The following is a 16,779-nucleotide window of genomic DNA, read 5'->3' as shown; positions in this document are numbered from 1 at the left end:
AGAAAAGCCAAAGCCGGGCAGAGACCTCCCACGTGATCCTCCCATCATGCAGGAAAGCAAAACAGGAACTAGGAGTGCCAGCCCCCTATATGGCACCCAGGTTGGGTGGGTGGGGTGAGCATTCAAAGATTTTCCTGCTATGTTCCTCTCATGAGGTTACATCATGTCTGTAATGATGAGAAGATAAAACAGTAATGCTAATTCACAAACAACAACTATATCAGTCATATATACATGGCACAGTAACATCTTTTGTTTCACTCAGGCCGGTGTGGTAAGGTTATTGAGGAGGGGGGGGGGGGGGGGTCATTTTTAATAACTATTCTATTTACCGGCTGAAAAGGCAATAAAATAATCTTATGTACTGAAAGGAAACACAGGGTTCAAAAAGTGACATTTCTTATTTAAAAGGGCATTTATCCTATTTTCTCACAGTATTTGCAATAGCAGGTCCGCGCTGAATCTTTTGATGCCTCGGCTCCGTCTGTGGCTTCTACAGACCCCTGGCTCTGCTCTCCTGATGCACCTGCTGCCGTGTCCACATCTACTTAACAGCAATCCAAAGGTTTGCGGAAGGCAGGCGGTACAAGGCATAGCACCGACTTTACTACGCTCTGCTTCTTGATATTTTATAAATGGAAGATCAAAACGAAATCTCTGCTCACACAGGTGACCAATGACATCGTGCAGCCCAAACTAGACGACAAAAGACCACGAGAAGGCCGTATGTAGTCCTCCTATATTTCAAATGCGTCGTCCTTTTTCCTAATTAATGATTAATAAAAAAAAAATACATGGTAAGGAGGGTGACGTAAAAGCTGTGCTGGTCCGTACCAGCTAGGGTTCACGGTGGCTACCGAGGATGTGCTCGCTTCTGAGCCTCAGCCATAACCTAGGCCGTAATCACAATGCCTAAACCCTTGTGCCGAGAGCTGAAAAACGGCTGCATCTGGGCAGCAACAATACGTGTGAATCCTGGGAGTACCTTTTAAAAATGATTGTATTCTGGGAGCTGAAGTCCCCTTGGGTTCAATGGAACCAATAAGGCTAACACACCTGATAAAAATGATTTATAAACCAAAAAAGGACTCTTAAGACGTCAGACAGCAAACAAGTTGCCCCAGAGAATCATTCTTTCTCGTGACCGGCCTCCAGCATGTGCGAACCGGGCTCATGCCCAGGGTTGCGAACACCAGAGGGAAGGGAGAGCTCCCTGCAGCAGTCTCCGATCAATCAGAAGCAGTGCTTTAAATGGAAAAATAGAAGTGCAGGTGCTCTGTAATAGAGTACCTGCTTGTTTCTGAGAAGTGCCGGTACTCTCCAACGAAAAGTATTACGTTTTTCTTGAGATATGTCGGTACTCTCCCTCTCAAAATAAAAAAGTGCCGGTACTCAGTACAGGAGAGCACCGGCCCATTTAAAGTACTGATCAGAAGTGTATCTAAACACTGTTTCTGAAGGCTGCTGCCACCACTGTGCTTTTTGTTCGTTTTTTTTCTTTTCTTGTCGATCATTTATTTTGTCCCTGTCGCCTTTCTCATACTCCTCTTCTCATCTCAATACATAGACTATTAAATAGGGGGGAGGTGGCGCCCCATTTGGGTTTCGCCCAGGGCGTTACTTGAGCAAAGGCCAGCGCTCCCCCGCCCCTAGCACATTTCCCATCTATCTAGATAAGTGCCCTTATCGTTTCTATGACCGAAAGCCAGCTTTAGGCTTATCACATACAACCTGCAGTAGTCATCAGCTCCTATTGCCTCCTGGGAGTGGCAGAACTCATTCGCTTGCAATGAACATATCCGAGTACAATGCCTAGTTTAACTGGTTTGAAACCCCTCCAAGGCACTGCACATAGCCGTCGCGTAACTCTACAGCTGGGCCAGTGCTGGTCTTCAATTTAGAAGAATCTTTCTTCCCAGCCCTGCCGGAAGAACCTGACCGGGGTGTGGCCGAGTGCGGGTGTATGCCGCCACCCACGGATCTCGTGGGATAAACCTCAGCTGTGCTAGGAGCTGGCGTGAGGCCAAGTGTGTACAGGGCTTTGTAACCACGGAGTCGGCTGTCCCTATACAGGGAAGGAGCAATAGCCGTGCAGGTGAGAAATACTTAAAAAGAAAATATTGCAACCCTGGCCCAGAGTGTGAGTGAGCTGCTGGGGGTGGGGGTGGGGGGGGTGGTGGCATCTTTCCGACAAATTTTTGCAGCTTCGTGGTGCTCTTTTTATCGGCTAGAGACAGATGAAAGCGTAAATCCATCTTTCAAGGTTGCTGATAATTCGCCTGTAGCTTTCATACTAGAGCTCTGAAATTTCTGCGGTCGGCATGCGAGTGGTTTATTCAGTCTAGGTTTTTTTCCTTTGCTTTCGTAACCTGTAGTTATTTATATCAATCACAAATGCAGGACTACAAGTACTACAATGAAAAAAAAACTTGCCTTCTGGATTCGGGGACATTTGAAAGCTTCGCGGCACTTATTCACTGAGCAATCTAACCAGGGAGTTAGTTCCTCACCCACCCCTTTCCTTGTTCCTTTCTTGTGTTTTTTTTTTTTTTAATTCTTTCTGGTTTGATTGGTATGCTTGTCACTTACATACCACAGACCTAACTACTAGAGCAACCGACCATTGAACATAATGGAGGTTTTTCTGAGGGTAGTGCAGACTAATAGGAAGAAGAGGGTTTGACTGAGGCAGGAGATAATGGGCTAACAGTGGAGAGGGAAGGTCTATACCTGGAGTGAGTCTTGGAAGGTTCGTGTGTGAGGAGTGTGGCGAAGCTGTGGATGGAAAGGGAACTGGGGGGTGCGGCGTTGGGGGGGTGGGAGGGGGTGAGAGATAGGGCAGTGACTGTGGGATCTGTTCAAGGTGGTCCAGCATTTAGAATGGAGAAAATCATAACTAAAAGTCACAGAACTGTCTGCACACAGGGCATTGGATGAGGGGGCTTTATTCCCTAGACCCATGCTCTTTTCGGCCCCCATGCAGTATAATCTAATTCTACATTCTGAACGAAGTCTGTTCACTAAAGAGGAGGCGGTTAATGCGTACAACCACAGGATGATGCCAGATGCCGAGTGTTTTCTCTTTCCCATGGGACATGTTTAGCTGTCACCTACCAGACCGCACCAGCGCCCTGCTCACAAAAGACCTATTGTCAGCGGAGAGCTCGCCCATTGCTTACCCATAGACGTCAATTCACTACATTGGCAGGTGGTATCGGCATGACATCCGACGGCATTCCATCTTTACTTTCACTCACACGCATGCTTACACATACACGCACACTCACCCGCAAGCACGCACACAACATACATTTAAGTGTTGTTTTTACTTACCTCAGCTACCAAGGAGGTTCATGTTCCAGCTAACTGTACTCTATTTTTATTACCCGAATAGTGAATAATGTATCATTCACTATTAGTGTAATAAAAAAAAACTGATTAAAAGCAAGGAAGTGGGGGCCCCAAGCAACGTCCATAAGGACGAGCTGTCCCTGTGCTCTTGGCACTGATTTTGCCACCTATGAGGCCAGGGGTCGCAGAGGCTGTGCCAGGGGATGCAAAGGTCAAGCTGGGGGATCGCAGCTGCGACCCCTAACTGACTCCACGTGCTTACCATTTGTTTTCTTTGTCACTCTAATTTGTTTGCTTTTTTTTTTTGCATTTGCTTCGTGTTGCTCTCTTTTCCCCTGCCCTCCTTTGTGTTCGTCCTGATGTGCTTCTCCCCTGCGTTGCTTTCTTGCTTGAGTGCTTCTGCCTTGAGTTCTGCTTCGCCCTAACACCTGATCACCCCCACTGCTGCCACTCCCTACCTGCTCTCTCCCCACTGCTGCTATCTCTCACGGTCTTCTTTAAAAAAAAATATATTTATTATTTGTTGGGACCAATCAACAAATTGCCGCAGGCCCATCCGCCCGAAAACCACTTTCTGCAACTTGTACTTTACTGCCCTCTGCCCCACAAAACCTTCTGGCATGCCTGCTCCAATAGTATTGTTTTCATGTCTAGCCCAGAGAGACGTAAGATACTGCAGTAGACATTTTTATTTGCATAGACGGTATTGGATCAAATCTCTTCCTCCATTAATCCGTTAAACTGTCATTCACATTTCTTTCCCACCCAATACAGCATGCAGTGTGGTGCAACAAGTCAGCCCACTTCACCCATTAACTATCTCTCTTATACTGTGTGATTTTTTTTATTTTAATTTTTTTTTTTATTACCGCATGCACATCTACCTGACCTTTGGTTCCATGGCTTTTGGGAAAGGTACTTTATTTTAGCAACACAAAAAGGTGATGGATGGAATGCGGAACATTGTCAAACATTCACCCCCAGTAAATCCATTGTCTTTTTTTTGCTCATCACGTTACCCCAGTTAGGACCTAGCCATATGCAAATCGGTCTTGGCCCTGCCATGGGAACACCCCAACTGCCAGGCCAGGTCCTTCCTGGACCGGAAACAAGCATCCTTGGACAGGTTTTGGAGAATCACCCCTCATCAGCTAGGCTAACTTGAATCCAGTGGCACTTCAGCCATTAGCTATCTCTCTTACAGTGTGAGTGAGTGTTTTTTCTGATCATGTGCACGTCCATCTAAGAGAGTGCTCTTTAGTGGCATGGCTTTTGGGCCAGTACTTTATTTTGCCAATGCTCATTCTTTCCCTTCTTTTCCTTTTTTATTTTTTTAATCCTTCTGTGTTTAAACTGTCTCAGATTACAGTAATTCAAAACCAATAGCATTTTTATTCACCCCAATAATCATATTCTCCTTTGATGTACATTCAAAATAAAAAAAGGGTGTCTTCCCCCGTCCTAGGAAGCATCTATACTCTTCAATTAACATTATACACAACAGGTACATTTTTCTAAATGTATTTTTTGTTTTGTTTTTTGCAAGCACATAACCTCCATGTCTGGGTATAGAAATATACACAGGACCAAAACCCAGTCTGTCCGAACATGAGTATACTGTAATAATAGAACAAATGGTTCAGTGGGTTTCAGTCAAATTAATCCATGAGGTTAAAGTGCTTTGGGGTATAAATAGTGGGAACATCTATTAACCTCATAGATATTTAAACTTGTTTCGCCCATACACCTTCTTCATGCAGTATGTGCCTCTCAACTGTGTTAATCCTGTACTTGTAGAGGTCTCAATCAGGTTCAACACCTTGCCTTGCTGTAACAAATACCACATCTAAATAACCACATCTGTCCACACTGTGTGAATGTTGTGAATAACGTATCAAAAACAATACCTCAGCTTCCCAAATTTACTCTTGAGATGTGCTTGTTGCATCATCTCCCCAGTAAACTGGATAACCTAATCAATGTTTTAGTGGATATGTTAGTTAAACACACAATAGTGTGACTTGGTGTAACCAAGTATCTATCTAGCATTTATGATGCATGTCTCATCAATTTGGCCATCACAGATGTATGGTCCTACTACTTCCATATGGCTTATGCGGGATATAATTGCTATGTCATGGCTGTTATTCTGCCTCCATAAGACATGAAGTTCAGTCCCAAGATAACATACCAAAGTCCCCGGACCAATAGCTATACCAAATGGCTGCCTACTAACAGCATTTATACCATAGGACCTAACTCTCATATCTTCCCATCATTTATACATTAACTATGACCAGTCAAAGCTATACTGTAAACACTCGTCTCTCGGGGGTATAGCCTGCATAGGCCATGTCAGGTTTCCTACTGAACTGCAGTTGGATAGCTAACTGTATCACGGAATCTGATGCTGAACACGTTCTCAGCTTCAGTGGCAGAAGATCAAGGTAGACTAATCTTCCACCCTTCTCTCAGTTATAGATGTATGAGGCAAATTGTCCTGAAGCAAGTTCTTTGTCTGATCAGTATAAAATGCAAGCTAACTCAGTTGATGCAATTTGGTTAGCACATCCCAGTCAAAAGATAGTTGTTCTCGGCCTATTTAAGTCTGGCTATGGTTTGAGGATTAATGAAGTAATCAAAAGAGCCAAGCAGGGCAGGCGCCCACTACCTCAGCTGGCACAGCAGCAGAAGATATTTTAGAAAATGGATTTCACCTTGGGTATAACATTTCATTGAAAGTACTATAGGACCCATCGATTTGCCTAAATCGGAACAGGACCACACATTTTTGTCAAAAGTGGAACAGACCGATTCACACACTTTCGACGGGATGGAAGGATGTCTCATTTTGAACACATTTTAAAGTGCAGTAGTGTATCACTAGATCAGTGTGAAGAGGTGCTGTGGATACCAGTCTATTCGCCAACGCCCCAGAGCAGTGTGATGGACAGCAGTAAGGCCTGCGGGGGCCGAATGAGCAATAGGACCTAAGCAGGTGCATTTGTGTCTCAAGCATTTTGACATATCTTTCAGTTAGCTGTTATATCTGCCAAAACATTCCTGTTTTCTCATTTAATAACTGGAAAAAAAGACGAGCAAAGCGATAATAAATTTAGAGTGAACGTCTTCTCAATCTGTTTCTTACAGCTTGTATTGCTTCAGATTCTGACAAAGTTAGGAAAACAGACAACTTGTGGTTTGTTCCTAAAGGGACTTCATCCAGGTTGCCAAAGTTAATGCACAGATTTTTCCAAAAATATAATTTGTGCTGTAAATCCGTAAACAATCCAAATGTTCATGAACCATTGTGTGTGGTCGACATAAAATCACCACCCGAGTTCACCACCAGCAGACCGTGTTTCTCATCCTGAGACCCTCTACAAGTTCAACCAAGGGAACGAAAGTCAAAATAGGAGACATTGCTGGAATATTACATTGTGTTATGCATGTCTGTACAGGAGAACTAAAATAACATACACAATATTATTATACTTCTGGTAATGTAAATAGGAGTACAATGGCAGGTACATCATGCCTAAGATGCTGGACATGCAACACACCTGTCTCTGTGGCCTTGAAAGTCTCGGTGGGTGCAAAACACGTACCAGTTGTGTTTGATGCTTTTTATTCGAACCTGAAGCATTGCAATCCAATACTAAAAACAAGACAGACAATAATTCAGAGTAAGATATATATTTTTTTAACTTGAAATCGCATACACCTGTTTTTAGGTCGAAGCCTACCACACAGCACAGCTGTATGGTTTGTTAAAGAGATCCTGGAGCTGTTCAGAAAGCTTCCCTAGCAATGCATTCTGTCTATTGCTTACCATTAGCTTTGTGGTTTGTAACTCACATTTTCTGGCTATTTGCTGGCTTTTTTTGTTTTAGGCTGTCCATGGTGAGTTCATCCCTCAGAAAGCAACAAAGCTTTTTTACCCCAACGCTATTTGTATTCTTCCACAAGTGCTTCTTTCTGTAAACAGGCCTGTACATTTTGTTCTTATCTTATCACATTTCTTGTGCATTCAAAGGCAGTGGTAAAATGTCAAGCTCTGTCTTCTGAGGGACCTTGGTGTTTACTTTTCTTCAGGGGCATGGGTTCAGGGGAGTGATTGGGGCGTTACATCATCTAATTAATATATTCTTTAGTAAATAGTTGGGTAGATGTGCTTTCAGTCAGGTATGGTGAGGTGGATGTCAGATCTCACCTAGGGTGTTTACATGCACACACAGACAAAATCATCCATACATACTCTTTCTCCTCTTTTTTTTGAAGTTCTTAAAACTGCTGGTTATTTTACAACATAGTCCCTTCCCACTGCCCCTTAAGTCCCCTCATGCTCTGCTTTTCAAATAACATATTTTACCATGATATGCCAGCGTGATTGTTGGTGAAACATGCAGCTCGCACCCCTTAATCCTACTGACCAAGCTATGCCCCTGCTTTTCTTTCTCTGACCTCAAAGCGATGCAGGAAAGTACCAATTTTCTTGGCATGTGACGCCCAATTTCTGCCTGTTTGTCAGTGTGTTTTAACTGTCTCACTGGGATCCTGCTAGTCAGGACTCTAGTGCTCATAGTTTGTGGCCTATATGTCAGTATGTTTTACTGTGTTGTCCGTATGCTTGACTGTATCACTGGAGTCGTGCTAACCAGAACTCCCGTGCTCATGCTTTCTCTGTTTCTAAATTTGTCATTATATTCTAGTGACTACGTTTCCACTCCAGGTTGGTATACTAAACCCCCCCCTTATAAGTCCGTAGTAAATGGTACCTAAGTACCCAGGGCATTGGGATTCCAGAAGATCCTTATGGGCTGCAGCATTTCTTTTGCCACCCATATGGAGCTCATACAAACACTTCTTCAGGACTGCCATTGCAGCCTGAGTGAAATAGTGCAAGCACTATTTAACAGCCATTTTCACTGCACCAGGTAACTTATAAGTCACCTATATGTCTGTCCTTCAGTTCCTGAAGGCTAGGTGCAAAGTTACTGTGTGTGAGGGCACCCCTGTACTAGCAGAGGTGCCCCCATGTTGTCCAGGACCAATTTCCAGGATTTTTTGAGTGCGGTCACAACATTATAAGTGTGCACTACATATAGGTCAATACATATATGTGGCTTCACAATGGTAACAACGAATATGGCCATGTAAGGTGTCTAAGATTGAGAAATTGTACCCCCAATCTGATTCTGATATTGGGGGGGGGGGGCAATTCCATGCACCCAGGGGGCTCCACCATGGACCCCCAGTACTGTCAAACAAACTCTGAGGTTTCCACTGCAGCCCCAGCTGCTGCCACCTCACAGACAGGCTTCTTCCCTCCTGGGGCTTGGGCAGAACAAATCATTTCCTCTGGGACAGGGGTGTTACACCCTCTCCCTTTGGAAATAGTAGTTACAGGCATGGGAGGGGTATCCTCCCCGAGCCTCTGGAAATGTTTTAAAGGGCACAAACAGTGCCCTTCTTGCATAATCCAGTCTACACGGGTTCAGGGACCCCCAGTCTCTGCTCTGGTGCAAAACTGGACAAAGGAAAGTGGAGTGACCACTCCCCTGTCCATCACCACCCCAGGGGTGGTGTCCAGAGCTCCTCCAGAGTGTCCCTGGGTTCTGCCATCTTGTTTTCAGGATGGTCAGGGAGCTCTGGGAGCATCTGAGTGGCCAGTGCCAGCAGGTGACGTCAGAGAACCCTTCTGATAGGTGCTTACCTAGTTAGGTGACCGATCCCTCTCTCAGGGCTATTTAGGGTATCTCCTCTGGGTGTTTCCTCAGATTCGGTTTTGGAAGATTCCAGCAGGACTCCTCTGCTTCACCTTCTACCATCGGATCAACCGCAGAACTGCTCCTGGTACTCTACAACTGCAGCAATGTATCCAAGAAGGCTACTGCAACTCTGTACCTTCAGCTCCTGCCAGCAACTGCAACAGTTTCCAGGTCTTGCACACTCAGAGGACTGCCTATCTTCATTCTGCACCAGAAGGACCAAAGGAATACCCCGTGGAGTGACTCAGTCACTTCCCTGCTTCAGCAGGCACCTCTCTGCAGAGACAACCGGTACTCTGGGTCCCCTCTCCTGACGACAAGCGTGGATCCTGGAACACAGGTACTAGACGGAAGTGACCAAGTCTGTCCAAAGGTCCAGCTTTCCAAATTTGGTGGAGGTAAGAGCTTGCCTTCCTGAGCCAGACAGTACCCCTGTGCACGCGTGTTTTGAAACTCATAGGGCTTCTGTGTGCTTTTCCAATAATTCCTTTCTTCACAGCCTAATCCAGGTCCCCAGCACTCTATACTGTGATGCTCCGCTCCCTGAGTTGTTCTCCAGCAGCGTGGGATCCCTTTGGGTACAGCTGCAATGACCACCATTTGCAACTCCTTTGTTCCCATGCTGTGGGACTCCTGGGCATGCTGCCTGGTCTTCTGAGGGCTCTCGGAGTTGCTGAGAGTCCCTTCTGTCTCCCCCCTCCTGGGTAGAGTCAACCTGGTCCTTCCTGGGCCCAAGCAGTGCCATTTTTTTTTTTAAACATGAGTTTTACATTTACCAAGGCTTGTTGGTGGAATCCAGCAATGCAGACCAGACTGCATTCATCCATCTGGCGTGAGACATCTTCTGCACCAACCAGGAACCCGCATCTAACTATCTTTGGTGCAATACTGACTTTGTCTTCTCATCAGTGTTTCTCCTTTTGCACCTTCATCCCGGTTAGCAGGGGCTCCTGTTCTCCCTGGACTCTTCAATGCTTCTTGGACTTGGTCCCCTTCTTCCACAGGTCTTCAGGTCTAGGAATCCATTGTTGGTGTCTTGCAGTCTCTTCTGGTTCTTGCACTGCCTTCTACCACGGCTTCTAGTGTGTTTTAGGAAATTTGCTGTGTTTTACTCCTGCTTTTCTGGGGTGGGGTATTTTACTTACCTTTGGTGTTTTCTTACACTCCCAGCACCACCCTCCACACTACACTTGCCTAGGTGGGAAATCGACTTTCACATTCCACTATTTTAGTATATGGTTTGTGTTTCCCCCAGACCCATTGCAACCTATTGTGATTTTCACTATTTGCACTATTTTACAACTGTGAACTTACCTGTTTTTGGTTACTAGTGCATATATTGCGTAATTTACTTACCTCCTAAGGGAGTATAGTCTCCAAAGTATTTTTGGCATTGTATCACTAAAATAAAGTACCTTTATTTTTGGTAACACTGAGTATTTTCTTTCATGTGTGCAAGTACGGTGTGACTACAGTGGTATTGCAAGAGCTTTGCATGTCTCTTAGTTCAGCCTTGGCTGCTCTGCCTACAACTACCTCTAGAATGCCTGGCTTCTAGGCACTGACTACATTTTACTAATAAGGGATAACTGGACCTGGTATAAGGTGTAAGTAACTTAGGTACCCACTACAAACCAGGCCGGCCTCCTTCAAACGAGAAGATTTATGTGACAATCTTGCTGAATACCGGGGTTTTCTAACACACAACACTTTTAAATGAACTCTGCAAGTATTTCAGAATCAGGAACACACAAATTAAACACATTTTTTGGTACTTTTGAAGTGTGTTTGAAAAAATACTTTAATATGCTCAAATCAGTATATTAGGTGATGCCATTTCCACACATTGTGCGATGTATAGTTTTACCAGTAAAACTGTATGTCTGTGCAAATGTAATGGTCATTTCAGTTGAAAATGTGTTCTCTGTGATGGCAGTGTGCTACCACACCATGCATATGCCATTTAACACTGCTCCACACCATAATACTCTACTCTACTCTGCACCACTCCACTTTACACCACTGCACTCTACTCCACTCTGCACCACTCCCTTCTGTGCCACTTCACTGTATGCTTCTCTGCTCTGCACCTCTCCACTCGTTCTATACCAGTGCACTCTAAGCCGCTCTACTCTTCACCACTGCACTTCAGTTAAGGCCACTCCAATCTACTCTGCACAACTCCACTCCAAGATACACCACTCTTCAAAACTCCAATCTACTCCAGTGCACTTTACTCTATAACACTCAACTCTACGCCAGTCCACTGTATGCCACTCTAATCTACTCTGCACTACTGCACTTTATGGCACTGCGCTCTACACCACTGCACTCTATGCCTTTACACTCCATGCCACTTTACTCTATGCCACTGCACTCTACCGTGCACCATACCATTTTGCACCACTTCACTCTACTCCGAAACAACCTTCTCTGTGACTTTACTCTACGCCACTCTACTCCACTCTGAGCCACTGCACTCTACTCTCCGCCACTCTACTCTACATCACTGCACTCTACATTAATGCACTCTACACCACTGCACTCTGCCATCTTACTCTGCAAAACTGCACTCGCTGCCACTGAACTCTATGCCACGCTGCTCTACCCTACTGCACTCTATGCCAATGTACTCTACGCCACTCTACCCAGGATCACTCCATTCTGCCATTCAACTCTATGCCGTTCCATACTACCGCATTGCACTCTTCTATGCACCACTCTAATCTAAGCCATTGCATTGTACGACACTGAATTCTTTGCCTCATCACCCTATGCCACTGCACTGTCACTATATTCTGCAACACTCTATACCAATGCACTCTATACTACTGCACTCTACAACACTGTACTTTGCAACTCTTCACTCTGCCAAACTGATTTCTATGCCACTCTACTATGCACTACTCCATTCTATGTCTCTGCACGCTATGCCCCTCTACACTACACCACACTGCTTTGCACTACTCCACTCTGCTTCACCCCACTCCAAGCCATTTCACTCTTAGCACTCTACTCTATTCCACTGCACTCAGTGCCTCTCTACTCTGCACCACTGCACTCTGCCACTGTACTCTACGCCACTCTACTTTGCACTACCGCACTGTTGGACTTTTTGCCTTACGCAGGGTCATCCCCAGTCTTTTTGCCTCCTTCCTCCTGGTTTTTCTGACCTCTCGCTGTTGGCTCTAGGACTCTGAGCACTTTATCACTGCTGACCAGTATTAAAGTGCAGGTGCTCTCCCATCTAAAGTTGGTATGATTGGCTTATACCTAATTGGCATATTTAATTTACCTATAAGTCCCTTGTACAGTGGTATCTCCATACCCAGGGCCTGTAAATTAAATACTACTAGTGGGCCTGCAGCGCTGCTTGAGCCACCCACTGAAGTAGACTTTCAAAACCTGTCTCAGGCCTGCTAGCGCAGGGCCTGTGTGCGCAGTTTTCTGCCACAGGGACCTGGCATCTAAACTTACTTGCCAGGCCCAGAACTCCCCTTTTACTACATGTAAGTCACCCCTAAGGTACGCCCTAGCTAGCCCTATGGGCAGGGTGCCATGTATGTAGAAAGGCAGGACATGTGCCATATTGCATGGCCTGTCCTAGTAGTGACAAACAGCCTAACTTGGTGTCTCACTGCTGTGAGTGCTGCCTTCTCATAGGATTGCATTAGAAATGCCCTGCCTTATGTGTAAGGGGTATTGTCTGATTTATGAGGGGTAGCGTAGGCATGTTTGGTATGGTTGTGATGGTGATAATAAATGCTGCTTACTGGTGTGGGCGTATTTTTTATTACTATCACAGAACTGCCACTTCTAGAAAGTGCGCATTTATCTGTGCTTATGACTCTGGTGTTTTGCAGCTTGACTCCATACCACGTCTGGGCAGAGTGACAGTTGGGGCTTTGTGCATACTTTTCAGACAGCCTGTACACAGGGAGGGTGGAGGTGTCACAGAGGTGCATCTGCATACTGAATAGTCTTCCTGGGCTGAGAGAAGGGAGAGGCGGGGCACACATACATTTGTAAAGGCTGTGCCCTGGCCTCACACAATAGGGTCGTTAACCCCCCACTGATGTTTGGAGCCTGTGCTGAAAGGAGAGAGGGGGCACTCCCAGAACCAGTTGTAACTGGCTGGAACCTCCTCTCCCTACCATTGTAAAACACTGTAAGAACTGACTATAAGTACATGGGAATTTTCCCCACAATTTGAACATTTTTCGATCTTGAAACTGGACACAGAACGCTGATGAATGGACTCACCAGGAAACCACCTTGGACTGCTGCTGCTGTGCTGTCCTGTGACCTGCCTGGTCACTAGGAGGAACTGCCACCATCTGCACCCCTTGTGCTGGCCTGTAGCTGGGCCCACCAGCCCTGTACCTTTTTCTTGCTTTATTGTTCCCAGGGGCAGGGTGCTGTGGCCCCTGACCCCTGCCACGATCTCTTCAGCTGGGTCTGCTGCGCTTGGGAACAGCGCTCGTTCTTGACCTACTGCAGAAAAATCACCGCCGCAGCCCGGGCTTTAACTTTGCATTAGCGCTCTGAAAAGCGCTTCCCTGCTGCCAAGTTCACTGCCGCAGCCGGGTTTTTGAATTATTTCGGAGCGCGAGGATCGCGCTCATCTCAGTGCCCCTGGGGCACACCTACAAAGCTGAGGAATCCGGAGCAAGCGTGCTCCTAGCAGTGCCCCGGGGTAGGGACCGCTCGTTAGAGCTCCCCCGGGGCACCGGAAGGCCCTGTCTTGGGCCGGAGTGAGATCGGAGCAGGAGGGAGAGGAGGACGCCTCTCCCTCGCCTGCTCAAGCCCTGGAGGGCTCTCTTGGAGCGTGCGGGCGGGGCGGCAGCCTCATCGGAGGCTCGCCCGCGCCACAGGATCTCTTTTAGGCCCCCATCATGGGCCAGTGGCACTGTTTGGGGGTCTCCCCCCCCTAGTAAGGGTCGGTGGAGGCCCAGGGAGACCCCAGGAGTTCGTGGGTCCCTGGAGGGGCCCGCTTTCAATTTGGAGGGGGTGTATAGCGCCCCCCTCCTCCGGTAAAGATTTCCCTGACTTGGGCCCCCCCTCGAGAGGGCCGGTGGAGGCTTAGGGGGGCCCCCAGTTGTCACAGTCCCCAGAGGGGCCCATCCATGGTACAGGGGAGGTGCGTGCCGCCCTCCTCTCCTCCAGGGATGCCACAGGCCCCCATTTTGCGCAGATGAGCGCTGGGGGCCCCATTGTTCGCCTTTTAGGCACTGGGGGTGCCTTCATCAAGCCAGGTACTGTTAAAGGAACAATATATAGAACATAAGTTCTTACTAGAGACTTCTCCTGAATTATATATTGCCTACCTGTCTTTGATGGTGTTACATATGTGTATGCAAATGTTCCTTTTATGGACATGCTTGCTAATATGTTTTCCTAACTTGCCATATGTTGTCTAATGTTCCTACTATGGGCATTTTATGATATTCTTATGACAAGTGTTCTAATGTGATAACGTGTTTCCTGACTACTGTTTATGTTGTAGAATACTGAGTAACCTGTGTGTTATGTGTGACTACTGCTAATTTGCAGAGTAACTAATGTGTAACGTTCTGACAACTGCTAAGGTAGCAGGATAGTACTGATATGTGATGTTTGGTCTGATAATTGCGTTGTGTACAATACAGTATATTTTCATAAAATCTGGTGTTGTGTTTCCTTTGTGGTGGGGATATTGCGTCACATGTGTTGTGTGTGTTGTGCAAACGCTTTACACATTGCCTCCGGGTTAAGCCTGACTGCTCGTGCCAAGCTACCAAGGGGGTGAGCAGGGGTTATCTTGGACGTGTAACTCCCTTGTCCTGACTAGAGTGGGTAAGTACTGCCTGGCTGAGGTGCATACCCTAGCCAACCAGAAACCCCATTTCTAACATTGGTGGCAGCGGTGGGATAGGACTTGCGCGTGCACAATACCATTGTGACTCTGTAGAAGCCTAATTATTCAGCACCCATTCAGGATACAAACAACCGTTAGCCAGCTCTTCTAGATAAACATAATGAATTTATTAGGGATAGAATAGAAAGACATGTACATGGAGGATGCTCTGTACTAGTGTACACGAACAGCTTAATACAAAGAAGTAATACACAATCTTTTATAGTATTAAACCACATACATAATTCAACGTCTTATTGGTTCTTTGGCTTTGACGTATGAGTGATGTATGACTACTTCTCCATTATGGCTGAGGTAGTTTTTTATATCATACCATATATAGTAACAAAAAGCATAGAAAAGGATTTTACACAAGGTGGCCTACGTGCCTAATATCACATGGTCCATCTTGAGACAGAACTTGAGAACATCATGTACTCAGACTGGTACTTTCCAGAAGGGAGATTGCTTCAGCTAGCATGCAATGACGATGGTATTTCATGATGGCTGTTCAGAGAGCAAGCCTTGCAACATAATGCGTTCCTAGCAGTGGCAAATTACATTTGTAGGCCTCTTTACTTAATGATAGGCTGTGCAAAGATTGTTATTGTGTATCACAGGGGCCACTAGGCATAGCATACCTAAGAACTGTAAAATGCGATTCCACATTCCGCCCTCTGATACTCAATGACAAATCTAAGGGTCATGGTGTATTGCTCTCATTTATACCTCTTGCTCGTCCCTGTTGTCATCCTTATATCTTTTTCTTCTATAATGTGTGCGTTTCTGGTGACAGTTTTTTTTCTTTTTCTTCAAGAGTAGGGCCAGGAAGGATGGACAAACTGGTATGAGCACATATATCGCTATCAGTGCCACGATCCCTATCGCTAGTACCGCTACCAAGCAGGTACCCCAACCTCTGAACCATGCTGCTATTCGATCCAGCATTCCTCCAACGTCTGTCCCATCTGCCACTTTCCCAGCTCCTTCTTCTACCTTTTTTATATCCTCTATTTCCTTTCTTCTATTCCCCACGTTGGTGTCCTCTTCCTGCGCACCCCGCCAAGTGTTCTCTTTTCCCCCTTCTGTAATTCTGTTCTATGCGCCATATTTGATAGCACGAATGCTAGGTAGCAGGTACCTTGCCAACCTGCTGGCAATTTAAAAACATGCAGATGTCCCACATATAATAAATATTCCTTTGGGAGGTGTCAGGCCTATGGACAAGCCTGTTGTGTCATTTCTTTTGTAGTCCAGGCTCAATGTTGTATTGCAAATACTATGTCCCACATCAATTCCGTTTTTGCTAGTGCCTGCGTTACCTCTTGAGTATTTGAAACACCATGGTGCCTTTGTTTCTGTACCTATGGCCAGGCATGGTATTCGTTGTTCTGAGCCATGATCCCTTTCAGTGTAACCCTTCCCTCTTTCTGTTGTAAATGCATTCAATAAATTCTCTTCTTCTTTCTTCGGATCTAATCTCCTACACTTCTTTCTTCTCCTTCTATCTTCTTCCTTCAATTTCTTTACACTCTTTCTACCAATTTTCCTTGCATATCACATACATAAGGTTCATCTTCCAAACCATAGTCATCCCTTTTTCTCCTCATTTCTCCTCTGTTTATATTTTCTCTTATTCTCTCCTTTTTTCTTTTCCCTGTTCTTATTCCTTTTAAATTTCCCCCTAACATATTACGTAATATGTTACATGCCACGAATTCTGTGAGGGGCATTTGAGTGTAATTTCTTTTCTCCTGGCTA

At 45.7% G+C, this 16,779-nt stretch overlaps 1 protein-coding gene across 7 annotated transcripts in view; it reads left to right on the top strand.

Annotated features, from left to right (window-relative positions):
* TMEM45B (transmembrane protein 45B) overlaps window positions 1-16,779 on the top strand; it is a 272,895-nt gene that overhangs the window by 111,634 nt on the left and 144,482 nt on the right. The window contains exons 1-2 of one of the 7 annotated variants that reach the window (XM_069224490.1): window positions 1,889-2,095; window positions 15,836-15,925. The exons of 4 other annotated variants lie outside the window; for them this stretch is intronic. The gene's annotated coding sequence lies outside the window, so the exon portion shown is untranslated. Of the gene's footprint in view, window positions 1-1,888; window positions 2,096-15,835; window positions 15,926-16,779 lie in introns of those variants that run through there. 2 more of the 7 variants (XM_069224486.1, XM_069224487.1) reach the window with 2 other exon arrangements.

The sequence above is a fragment of the Pleurodeles waltl genome, chromosome 3_1, assembly GCF_031143425.1.
Source record: "Pleurodeles waltl isolate 20211129_DDA chromosome 3_1, aPleWal1.hap1.20221129, whole genome shotgun sequence".
In the NCBI taxonomy this organism is placed as follows: domain Eukaryota; kingdom Metazoa; phylum Chordata; class Amphibia; order Caudata; family Salamandridae; genus Pleurodeles; species Pleurodeles waltl.
The sequence above is the reverse complement of the archived record's forward strand: the minus strand, read 5'-3'. Positions and strand labels throughout refer to the sequence as shown.